Here is a 13,112-nt window from a genome sequence, read left to right on the forward strand (position 1 = left end):
GAAATTGAAGTAAGTGCTGGCTGTGAGTGCTGGGAAGGAAACCCTGCAGTAACTAGGTCGGTCGATGCCTGTGGTATTGTCAGGAACTGCACTGCAGGAAGGACCTCAGCAGCTCAAGGAACTGTTGACTATTAGTAACAGTGATCATTATCCACACTCTCTCTGTGCCACTGCTAACCCACACAGTGTATTTTTAACCCCTAAAACTGGGGTTTTTTCTTGAGAAGCACCTCCCCTCCTTTCTTCTGTTGCTGTGGTGTTGCACTGTGTTAGGAGCAGCGACAGTGATGACACAGACTCTCAGCCTAGTTGCAAAGAGAGAGCTTTTTATTCTTTCAGATCTTCTTTTATAGACAGTTCCAAGAAGGTCTGAAAAGGTAAAGCTTTCATTGATCATCAAACCAATACATTAGCATCACTGGACAGTTAGGAACAACACCCCCTGACTGCTTCTTACAAGTAAACAACAACAAGGCAACAAACAACACCTGCAAAGGTTGTTTTCCTTTTCTAAGGACTGTTTGGATTCCTCCTTATGATTTCCCAGGCCAGAGTGAGAAAGCTGTGTACTTGACTTTCCCACAGGCTCAAGCTAGTGCCTGAAGCCTAAAAATCTCTTATTTGACCACTGTCAGTTCCCACACCATGGTGTTGTGGTTCAACCCCAGCCAGCAGCCCAGCCCCAGGCAGCCTTCTTCTTGCTCCCCCACCAGTGGGACCGGGGAGAGAACTGGGAGGACAAATGATGGGAAACTCATGGGTTGAGATAAAGACAGTTTAATAGGCAAAGCAAAAGCCACACAGACAAGCAAAGCAAAGCAAGGACTCAATTCTCTCCTTCCTATGGGTAGGTGGGTGTTCAGCACCTCCAGGAGAGCAGGGCCCATCACACATGATGGGTGCTTGGGAAGACAAACCCAATCACTCCAAATGTCCCTCCTTCTTCCCCCGACATTACACACTGAGCATACTGTCACACAGTCTGGAACATCCTTTTCAACAGTTTGTGTCCTCTGTCCTGGCTGTGTCTCCTCTCAACTTCCCATGCACTCTCAGCCCTCCCCCTGGTGGGGCGGTACAAAAAGCAGAAAAGGCCTTGGCTCTGTGTAAGCCCTGCTCAGTAATAACATAAACACCTCAATATTATAATTGATATGATAGTATTGAAATGATAATATTATCAACCCTGTGTCCACCACAGATCCAAACCAAAGCCCCGCACTAGCCACTGTGAAGAAAATCCACCCTACCCCACTCAAACAAACACATTCCACCCCTACTCCATATCATTTCACATCATGCTCAGGTCCCCCACTCCTCGTTACAACCTCATTAACCACCACCCCATCTCTGACCCTTGGATATCACACACAGATGCCATTCCCTAAATCTATGGACTGCCCTTGCAAAACGCCCACAAAATGTCCTTTGAGTTAATTTAGTTTGTGACTTTGGGCTCCATCTGTTCTGATGTTTATTTGGGACAGGAAAGGTGCTGTGTAAGGTGGAGTTCCTGGGCAGCATGGCCAGCTTAGGCCAGGTCACTTCTGCACTACAACTGCTTCTTGGGAGGCTTCTCCTCCATTGGTTTGGGTGCGTCCTGTTCCAGTAATTCCTGTAACATATAACTCAAATCATGGCTTACAACACAGGTGCATCCATTACAATCTCCACCCCAGGTTCTTTTGGGGCAGGTTACAGGGTTTAACATTGCAATGAACTCCTTCCCTTGTCCCTGGCCTGGCTGGAACAAGGGGCTCCTGCTATAGTCCACCAGCAGCACAGTCCACATCACAGTCCTCCATGGGCTCCAGGGGCACAGCTAATTCATCAGTCTTCACCAGGGGCTGCAGGGGAATCCCTGCCTCCCCTGTTCAAGCATGGGATCCCACCCACAGCAGACAGTCCTTCCACAGGCTGCAGTTCATAAGCTGCTCCAGTGTGGGTCCCCTGTGGGTCACCGGTCCTGCCAGCAAACCTGCTCCAGCACAGGCTTCTTCTGGGGTCACATCCTCCTTCAGGAATCCCTCTGCTCTGGCATGGGGCCCTCCACAGGCTGAAGGGGGATCTCTGCTCCATTGTGGACTCCCCTGCATCCCAGTCCCTTCCACCCCAGTTCCCACTGGAGTTCCAGCCTGCCCAGTGCAGTAGCACAGACACAGCAGCGATGCCCTGGCCACCTGCCAGCCCAGGCCAGTCCCCATGGCTGTCACCAAATTGCTCCCAGGCACAACACAGTGAGGTGATCAGCAGCACAGCAGCAGCAGCAACCACCAATGAGCACCAAAATGTAATTTACAAGCAGGCAGGAACAGCAGCCTGCTCATTACTAGCTAAACTGCAATAACAGCTATAAATTCAGTCTAGTACATCCCAATGAAAATCTGTGCCCTTTGTGCCCCACCTTGGGCTGCCTTGTATTCAGAGAACCCCTTGCTCAGGGATTAATCTGCAAACATAGCAGCTGGTTTCATTCTTTGGACTAGCACGAGAACAGTGCTGAGGTGAGTGTTGTGTCTTTGCAGGTATAAGGGAACAACAAACCCAGCAACCAGGCAGCTGCTCTCCTGAGGTGCTCTATGGCCCAAGACTGCAGTAGCAATGTGTTACTTAACCCTGGGGCAAATCCAGCTTGTTACTTCACAGCAGAAGCTTCCAGATACATTCTTCTATGGCCTTTAAAGACTTGCTGTGTCTGTACTCTCCTACTGCTTTCAGTAAAGAATTACCTGCTAGCTAATGAACACTGAACTGGTAGGGGCTGAAGGCTTGTCTGTTCATGAGTTGTTTGTCTATTGTCTTTACCTTATGAATACTGAGCTGACCTACATGTACTGTGTATCTGCTTGAGAGAACTGGCTAACTGGAATTGCTGTATCAACTATGTATATCCATCACATGTGTCATAGAAAGTTTACAGAGCTCTGTAACACCACAGGCTGCTGCTGGTACCCATGGATCTCTGTACAGCACAGCTGAGTTCAGAGGCTGCTTTCCATCCTGCCCTGACTTCCTCACCTCTGTGTCTTCTGTTCCCCCTTGACCATGCTCCCTGTTTAAATGTTGATCTGTAGCCAACACCAGCCCATTTTCAACTGTCTGTTTCTGAATCCAGGATCTCATCACTGTGGCATTTCAGCCCTGTAAAGTTTGACCTTGACAGATGAATCTGCCTAGACTAGCCAGGAGTCCTGGTTTCCATCTTGTAAAGTGAAAGATACAGGCGGTCCCAGGAAAAAGTCATGGACTTGGGGCCATGACTAAGAGGAGGGACAGAAGAAATCACACCCACCAACAATGGATAGAGAGCAAGCAGCTGAGACATTTTTTAAACAAAGGCAGAAACATAGGAACCTGTTTCTGACAGTTCTTGTTAGTTGTTTTGCTTCCCATGTTCTTGTACTTTAGCTAACAGATCCCTTAGGGACCAGATGAGTCTGAGAGGAACCGGCTATGGGAGTATGGGCTGCCTCAAGAAAGAGGCCAGATAAAGACTGGCAGGAGGTTTTCTGGAGTGAGAAAGAAGATGCTCAGCTATCCTGACATCACAATGGGATATGGAAACTTCCTACTCCAAGTAATGAGCAGGTTATTGAACTTGCAGATGGCAATGACTTTGTATTTCTGACCTGGAGCTCATACAAAGTGTCCTTGCTGTTTGTCATCTTTCTCTTATTCAAGACCACGTCCATTCGGTGCCACAAGTGATATTCCAAGTATGTGTGTTCTGTGACCAAGTAGCTTCTGTTCCAGGCTATTTCAACTTATACTTCTTACACTCCAGACAGCTTTCAAAGCTGTCAATAACATGTTGACAGCTACATCTCCAGGCCTCACCATGCTTCCTGCCGGCTGTGGAAGGCAGTGTTCCTTTACCTGAGAGAGCCTTTTTAAAGGTGCTGGCCTCCAAGAGGGCAACGACACAACAGCAGAAGAAAGGTCTTGGCAAAGTTTTGACTTCTTCAAATGGAAAAGCACTGCAATTGCTTCCACTGTGCATCCCAATAAGCCCTGCAGAAAACACCTCAGGCAGCAGAGGACCCTGCTGGGTAGCAGAGATAGTTCTTGGTGCAGGGGCAGGGGTGGGCACTGCAGCTGGACACGTATCAGGGCTCATCTTACCATCAGCTGTTTTCTAGCACAGTGCAAAGCAAGATAGCTGAGGCCTGAGATAATCATGTCAACCCTGGAAAGTTGCTGGATTTTAGTCTGTGTTTTCAGTACATTTGGATAATGTTCACTAGCTCAAAATAGCACACTCTTAATTTAGCTGTAGGGGAACAAATGAGATTTCAGTTTTTGAAAATACATAGAGAACTTTTGGATCAGATTTTCTATAAACTGCAAACTGGAATCTTTGTTTCGTTGCAGTTTACTTCTTTTGCTGAACCAGCACCACCTTCCATTTCATAAACTACTGCTTGAGCCTTCTCATATCCCTCCCTCCGAGAAGCTGCAGTTGTTCAAAGTCAGCAAACAATGATGATTTTGTGAAGCTGGCCTGTTTCATCCCCTCACTCTTGAAAACTACCTCTTTAATTTAGAGAGGATTGCAGTGTTACCCTGCTGTGTTGCATTTATTACCTGTCCATCTTTTGCTCTCGGAGTGTTTTTGAATGTATTTTAAGTCACTGGGGTTTTTCTAGAAAAACTGCTGCTTCCATGTATTGTTTTCTTCAGGATAGTCAGGCATCGTGTTAACAATCCAGAGGAGTGACTCCAAACCATGCTTTCACCTTGTATAAAAGAGAGGTCCCAGCTGACCAAGCTGTAAATGCCAAATGATTTGGGTTCAGTATTTGAAGTCTGGTTGTTTTATTGCTCCCCTGCGTGCTACAGGCTATAGAGGTCACCCTGACGTGTGGATAGGCCTGTTGAGCTTGAGGATCTTTGATCCCCTGCTCATCAAGCTTCTGAGGGAGTGGTGGAGGAAGGCTGCTATTTAAATAAGTGTTTGCTCTATTTGAAGCAGCCGAATTGCAGTCTGGGGGTGCAGGACGGTCACTCCCAAAGCGGCAGGCGGAACAAGCTGAGACATCACTTAGCGCTGTATTTTAAGATTTTATAGCCCAAGATGAGATGCATCCAAATGAAACTGGAAGGGCTGTGGCCAGGAATGCGGCTGTAGGTAAGAACCAAAAGAAATGAGAAGGTACCAGCCATGGCAGTTGAGGGGAGCTGTAACAAGCCTTCCCCAGTCAGAACAGTCTTTTCCTTCTCCCTGGAAGAAGAATGCTCTTTCATCAACACCTTACACTACTGAAGGCTTTTCAAGACAACAGACAAGTGTTCATCCTTGTCTGTCCTCAAGATAACCAGTCTTTGAAACAATATAGCAGCAATTACTTCTATTTCTTGTTGTTTGTGAAGATGGAAAGAAGTTCCTAAAGTTAGTTTCCAGTAGGAAAGAAGAGTCTCACTTTCTTTTAATGTCTTTAACTTTCTAATAACTTTTTACTCAGGGTTGAGTTATTCTCTGAAAGATTTTGCCACTCACAAAAAGGTTTTGTCATCAGCATCTGACTCCCTCTTTTTTCAGTTTATGTAACAAGATGTTCAGGTCACTTGTCTACTTCTGTCTACTATTCTAATTCACCCATTAGAATTTATTAGCATCTTCTCTGTATTATTAGCTAGTGGCTGTTTATGCACAAATAATTCTTCCTCTAAGTAAATTATACCTTTGATCTCCATAATTGGACAGCAGGAACCAGGTCCATGCTAGAAGAAAGAAAGGCCTGTTGTCCTCAATGATATTTTGATGTTGTATTCTTCGTGCACGTCAATCTGCTGCTGCCACCAGGCTCTGGCATGCAGCACACAAGGTAAGGAACACAGCCTTGACAAGAGCAACAGTGCTGTACCTCAGACACTTGTTCCACAGCTTAACAAAACCTGACCCACAAAGCAAAGCAGCTCTTGAAATGAAGGACAGCTGTTCTGTTTGGCAGGAGCAGGGAATGGAGGAAGCTGCCATTGTAGTGAATTGTGTGGAGGTCTCTGTTTTAGTGCCTGTTTGGTGTTAATGGAACACTGGTTGGACTAAAGTTTGAGTTCTTGAGTCTATTCATAGTATTTGCTGAGTGGCCTTGAGAAAAGCTCACAGTGTGACCCCAAACCATGGGAAATAAACCTAGTTTCTGATTGATGTCTAAAGCAACGCTGACTTCTATTTCTCATGAAGCCTGTAGATCTCAGCCAGTTCTGTGCACATACCTAACTGGTGAGTTCACACTCTGAGTGATGCTCCAGAGCTGTGACTGAATTCTGCTTCAGTTTTTCAACTGTGTGAAGGTTAGAAATGCTGGCCCCAAAATCAGTGTGAGTTCATACTCTGAGTGATGCTCCAGAGCTGTGATCGAATTTTCTTTGATTTTTCACCAGCATGAAGCATAGAAATGCAGGCCCCAGAATCAGTGTGGTCCTTCCTTACCTTCTTTGTGGTGGGATTCTGATAGTTTGCAACACAGAAAAAACCTCTCAACCTCTTACTTGGGAAGACATTGAGCAGAGAAGCCAATGTGATAGTCTGTGTGCTCTGTATCCTCACCACCTGCTGACTCCCACCAGGCTGCTTTGTTTGCTTCCCTGCAGGACTGAGTCTATCAGACCAGAAACTCACGTGGACCCAGAGCAAAAGAATGAAGTCCAGTCTAAACTATCTTAAGCCAAATGAGATTTTTTTATTTTTTATATTTTTTCCTGGAGATGGTAACCAGAGAAGGGAGCAGGACTCTTTTCAAGAGGGACTGACACTCTGTGTGGTGAGCTCAGCAGATCACAGAAAAAGTTATTTCTTTTGACCATCCTATGGTACAGTTTGCACTGCTAGCTGACATGGGGTCATTTACTAACTTGTCTAATTATCAAAAAAATATAGATGGCATTGGCAAATATTGCTAGTCTTGGAACATCCCTGGGATGTATCCCCGGGATAAACTTATCCCAAAGTTTCTATAATTAATTCTTGTGTTTCCTATTCTGACACAATAAAGGAGGGAATCAGTTGGTCCAGTGACAAGTGACTGCTGAAAGCTGAGCCTTGTTTTGTCTGGGGGAAAGAAGCAAACTGGAAAGAAGCAGAAATCTTCATGCTTTCAATAAACAAATGCATAACTTTTGATCAAAGTGCAATTTGATTTAATACATCCACACACAAGTGCTCTCCTGTACAGAACCATTGCCTACGTCCATCTGATTTTCCAGTTGACTCTTTTCATCCACAGATACTCTTTTTTAGCTCAAACCTGACATTTAAACTTGCAATCTAATGGTGGGAAGAACAGTGAATGTCTGAATGTTAGTTTAAAAAAATGGACTATAGTTCTCAGTTAGTTCCACATTGTTACAGCAGTTGAAGCTTCATCAAGTTTTAAAATACTGTTAAAAAAATGGAACCTTTGCAGTTCTTCAGGATGTCTTAACTGTCTCTTTTGCAAGAAATTTAAACTTGTGTGAAACTGGTCTTTTGGTAGCATTGTTAGACAAGAGAATTTAACATTACTTATACAGGAAATGTCTTTAATTTTAACTCTGTATGAATCATAGAATCATAGAATGGCTTGGGTTGGAAGACCTTAAAGACCATTTCATTCCAGCCCCCTGCCATGGATCCTCTAGAGTCATATGGTGAGGCAGGGAGCTTGGGGATGTGGATAAGCCTTGCTTCCCTGCTTCACAGCTTCCAGCTACCTGCAGCCTGGGGAAGAATCCCATTGGCAGATTGTTAGCCAAGTAGCTGAGCAGGTGAGAAAATATTTATCTGAGCAGAAATGATGCTGTAGAAATGTACGTTTTGCTAATTATTACCAGTGGCAAAAACCATGATTGCCTTTTACGTAAGTGAATTATGAATGAATGAATTTCTAAAGTTAGAAACAGTGTAGGTGAGTTGTTAGGATCCATATGCAAATAAAAGTATTGCGTGAAATGCAAAGATTTCAAATATAAAAAGAGGAAGTTCTGAAAAAGTTGTATATTTCCTGTTGAGGAAGGGAATTATCTGAGCGTGCTTTAACTGCCTGTGTACCAAATTTAAAGCAGCTCTGCTGTTAGGAGCCTGTGCCTTTGCTAATTTGGTTTTTAAGCTGATCAGAGTCATCTTAGCTTAACACAGGAGTAGCTGAGAACATCAGATTCCCGGCAGCAGAGGCCAGGAAAGTAGAGGGCTTCCAGAGCCAGCCCTGCTCCTCCTCTTCCTCCTCCTCCTCGTCCTCCTCCTGTGCGAGGCAGCCCCGGCAGGAGCGGCCAGGCTCCGCTCCCCGCAGGCTCCCGGGTACCGAGGGCTGCCCTGGCCGGCCCCCGGCAGCTCCGGAGCTCCTCGGGCCCCTGCAGGACTCTGTCCCCTCCAGCCCCGGGGCCAGCGCTGCCTCCGAGCTCTGCTCTTCCCCCGGGAGCCTGCAGGGTCTGAGAGCTCCTCGGGGGCTGCCAGGGCTCTGCCACCCGCCAGGGAAAGCTGGAGGAATGAATGTAGGAATGTAGGAATGTAGGGCATTGGGACAGCTCGGCAACACCGCGACGCCTCCAGGCTGGAAACTGTGACAGATCCAGGAGGCGGAACCCGGAGGGAGAGAGGGAGGGAACGCAAACCCAGCTGGCCCTGAGGGAAATTCTGGAGACATTGCAGAAAGAGGAGCCAAAGACTCCTTAGATTGGACTTTTAAAAGTTTGCCACTTCCAATTATATTATAATATATTATATTATAATCCTGTTTTAACTTTTTGTTATAGATGAAATAAGAATTTTGACAACTAGGTCCCCTGGGTTAATGGCAGTTCAATTAAAAATTAATACAATTTAGTAAATTGAATAGTAATGTGGTATAAGAGAATACAGTTTAGTAAAAGATATAATTTAGCAAAAAAATTACTATTTGTATATATAATCTGCCAGTAATTAAGTATGATTAAAGAATAAGCAAAACCGACCATCAGGGGTATGGGGAGGGTTTATCACCCCACCTCATGTACAAAACAAAGCACTTCAAGCTGAACTTATATACTGTGTGCTTATACATATTCATTAATGTTTGCTGTAAGTTTCCTCCTATTTCCGATTTTTCTGACTTTACATCACTTTTCTTCATGGCACATGCCTCACTTGTTGTTTGGGGGTCTTCAGTCTTATTTTGGGGTCTTTTGGTGAAGGCTTCTCCTCTTCCTCGTTGTCCTTTGGATAACCTTATGGGTTTGTGTGTGTGTACTAAGTGTTCTGTTATGTGAGTCCACTAATTAGTCTGATATTTACTGATTTTTAGGCCCAATGCCTAAATTCGTTCTAATTTTGTCCATCTCAAAGCCATTTTCATCTTGGGACATCACTTATCTTCCAAACTACATCCTGTACCTCAATTTTAACATGGAACATCTGTAAAGGGGTACAGCTGCTTTGTAACACTGATTCTTTTGATTTCTTCTAATAGTAACTTTAATAACAGTTACAATTTAATTAGCAGGAATCAATTCCATTTATTACACTTTAGAAGCACTACTGTAATTTTTTCCACGGATCAATTTAAGTTAAGTTTTCTCTTAAAATTTTCTCTTAAAAAGAGAATGGAGAATTTTAGTATTCCAGTGCTATTTCCAGAATATCTGTCCTGGGGAAATACAGAAGTTCTTCAGAACTTTGCACTCTTATTAAAATTAAGTAAACCTAATAATGTTCTTTAGCTCAGAATTACGCTCTTATTAGTGTGTTTCTGAGTTAAAGGGCATTATTAGGTTTATTTAATTGTAGAGGAAAAATATGAATAATATAAATATATTTAAAGAAATGAGACATCTATTGCCTTGTATTGCTTCCTGCTTACAGTAATGACTTGTTCCTCATTTCAGTCTCCTCCCCTTTTAAAATTACAAAATATTATATCCTGTACATAAAAATATTAATTAAAAAGTTCAAGAAAGTTTATCCTACCATATGTAATATTTTACATAATCCTTTTTTTCTTCAAGGTTTGGTACCATGTTAATGCATGCCAGGATAGTCTAGCGGCCATATGTGACAAGTTAATTTGGTTTTTATCAGGACTCGCTGACAAACCAATCTTAGTTTTACGATCATTTCTGTCTAATGACACTGCTTATGAAAAGATGGGTAGGGAAGGCTAAGGATCAAAGAGAAAACCACAGATTTCACAATGTTTTCTTGGCAAAGCAAGGTGTTGATTTAGCTGCTGCATTGGAATCTGCAAACCTTCATTACATGTATTTTTCCTGGGATTACTTTGGCTAACATTTTCTTTCCTGTCTTGGAGTGACCAATCTTTGTCCAAGACCAGTGATCTGAAGTTGCTTTAGTGTGGCTGAGCATTTTAATAGAGCTGAGAGCTTTGTTTAGAGAAGCACACAACTCTTTTCCATAGGATTATTCCAGGTCCAGAAACAGTCCCATTTTAGATCCCAGAACAGGTGCTCCAAAGCTTGTTTACAAAGGAGGGGGTGACCAGGGAGTTGATCCGAGCTGGGACTTTGGGTGCTGCTGCAAATCAGAGGTCTGGGCACAGCAGCTATTCCACATCCCTCCCCAGCTGTCCCTGCCCACGGCAGCCACCACTTTTAGACAAGGCAGCAGCTTCAGGCTGGGAATGCTGGGCTGGAGAATCCAGCCAGTGATTTCTGGGTAGTAAGGGACTTTTTCTTGTGCTGCTTTCCTGGGTGCAGGAAGCAGGAAGCATGGGATTTGAGGACAGAATTGTCAGATGTCCTTCTGGCATACATGATTCCTCCATCCTTGGAGATCCAAGTCAGCCTGGAGAGAGATTGCTTTGCACCCCTGTGCCAGTAACAGAGCAGCTGCTCAGGGTGTCTGAGAATAAAGGTGCTGAGCCATTCAGCAGCTCTGGCTGCAAGCAGAGGAGGAAAAAATCACAGAGCTCCTGGTGAATTACCTCTTCTGGATTAACTTTACTGATGGAAACTGTGAAGGGGTAGACAAAAATATAAGATAGCAGAAGTCATGTAGGTATTTGCCCAAGCATCAGCCCAAAGGCACAGCAGCCCAGACCAGTGTGAGACCTTGGCACACAGAATAGCTTCTCCTGGAAATGTGCTGTCACTTCCAGGGGTAGCAAGGATATTAGTCCAAGCTAACCAATTTCTAAACTTTCTATTCCTCAGCCTATTGCCAGAGGGGCACCAGAAGCAGGTGGTAGCAGGGATCTGCAGGCCTGGAGGTCTCTGATAGCTTTGAAAGTCTGAGTTTCTCTATTTGGGGAGATTGGCCCATTCAAAATACTGTTTATTTGCAACCTGTTTTCTTCACTGTCAAAGCTTTTCATGGATGCTTGGGTTGGAGAAAGGATTTATTTAACTTGTGAAATGCCCGAAGGTCTTGGAGATGAAGAGGTACAATGCTCCTGCCTATTAATTGGTCCTGGCATTGGCAAATGGTTTAAGGAGGGAGCTATTTAGTGTGGCTGAAGGGCAGAGCTGGAGTTGTGCTGTAGGGTGTTCTGTGGCAGCATGGCATAAAGGGAAGGCCTGTGGTGTAGGGATATATGAAAAAGTACTGTTGTGAGAGAATATTTAATGCAAACACTTGTGGGGCTGTGTGGGAACAAAGTGTTAACACCACATGGGCTCAGGGAACTGCTTTTGTAGGTACCTTCTACGCTCTTGCTGGGTTAGTTGTTGCAGGCATCTGTCTGCCATTCCACAACAATGAACTCCCTTCAAGTCATCACCTGTGGGACCAAGAACTCAAACATCTTTCATTTCTTTGTTTCTTACTTCTCCCTAAAGAAAGGAACCAGACAAACACAACAGACTCTATCTCCCCAGCTAGGCATTGGTTTCATGGTGTCTCGATACTCTGTGCTGTACAAAAATAAATAGTTCAGTGTTTATGGCAGCAGTGATGCAATGTTCATTCTTCTCAGCTCTGCAATTACACTCCCATAGTCATCTCCCAAGCTTGGAACATGGGAGATACTGGGTGGAAAAAATTAGACACATACTTTCTGCACAGGAGGACTGCTGGCATGGGCCTTGTTTTGAGGTGCTTACAGCAGTGAATGAGTGGGAATCACTGGGATGAGTGGGAAGAGAGGGGATTTGCATGGGACAGGAGCATGGGCTGGCCTAGGACCAGGGTGTACAGGGGGCTAGGCAATCCTAATTGCAGTGCTGAATATGTGAACACGGTACTGATGTTTTACACAGTGGCTTTTGTGTGTGTTGGGAGTAACCCAGTGTAACCTCAGAGCCTTCCTGGCTGAGCAGGAGTGAGCACTGAGCGTGCAGGCAGTGGGACAGCACCCAGCTGGGCACAGGCTGTGCAGGGCAGAGCACACAGCCTGGCTCTGGAGAATGCCCCATTCCTTCCCCATCCTCCTGCCTCACTCCAGCAGAGACACCCAGGGAAGCACTGCCAGCCTGAGCAAAGGGCTATGATGTGCAGCATAAATTCCCTGAGGAAAGGGGGATCTACAGAGCCAGCCAGGAGGCAGTGAAAATGGCAAAAATAACTAGAGGAGTATTTTTTTGCCAGGGCCCTTCCTATGCAAGTGGCAGCACAGCAGCCTGTCTTGCAGATGACGTTTCCTGGTGCAGGTGGCATTTCAAACAGGTGATGGGAAGAGGAGAGGCTGAAAGGGACTGGTCCTGGAAAAATGCCTTCCAGCATAAATGGGTGTACCTGCTCATTATCCCAACAGACCAGCTCAAGTCAACGTGACCCACGTGACTTTTGGCAGGATAGTGAAAGAGTCCAGAGTCATGGGAACGATTTCAGAAAATTTTGGTGTGTTCTCTATATTTCTGGGAGATGTCTTTTTTCACAGAATAACAGAATCATGGAATCATAGAACAGTTTGTGTTGGAAGGGACCTTAAAGATCAACACATTCCAATCCCCCTGCACTGGACCAGGACACCTTCCACTTACTCAGGGCCCCCTGGAACATTCCCAAGGATGGGGCAGCCACAGCTTCTCTGGGAAACCTGTTCCAGTGCCTCAGCTACCTCATAGGAAAGAATTTCTTTTGTATATCCAACCTAAATTTCCTCTCTTTCAGTTCGAACCCATTAATTCTTGTCCTATCACCATAGTTTCCTACCAAGAGTTCCTCTCTTGCTTCCCAGCAGGCCCATTCGGGTGCTGGAAGGCTG

Source organism: Cyanistes caeruleus, chromosome 10 (genome assembly GCF_971803275.1).
Source record: "Cyanistes caeruleus chromosome 10, bCyaCae1.hap1.1, whole genome shotgun sequence".
NCBI lineage: Eukaryota > Metazoa > Chordata > Aves > Passeriformes > Paridae > Cyanistes > Cyanistes caeruleus.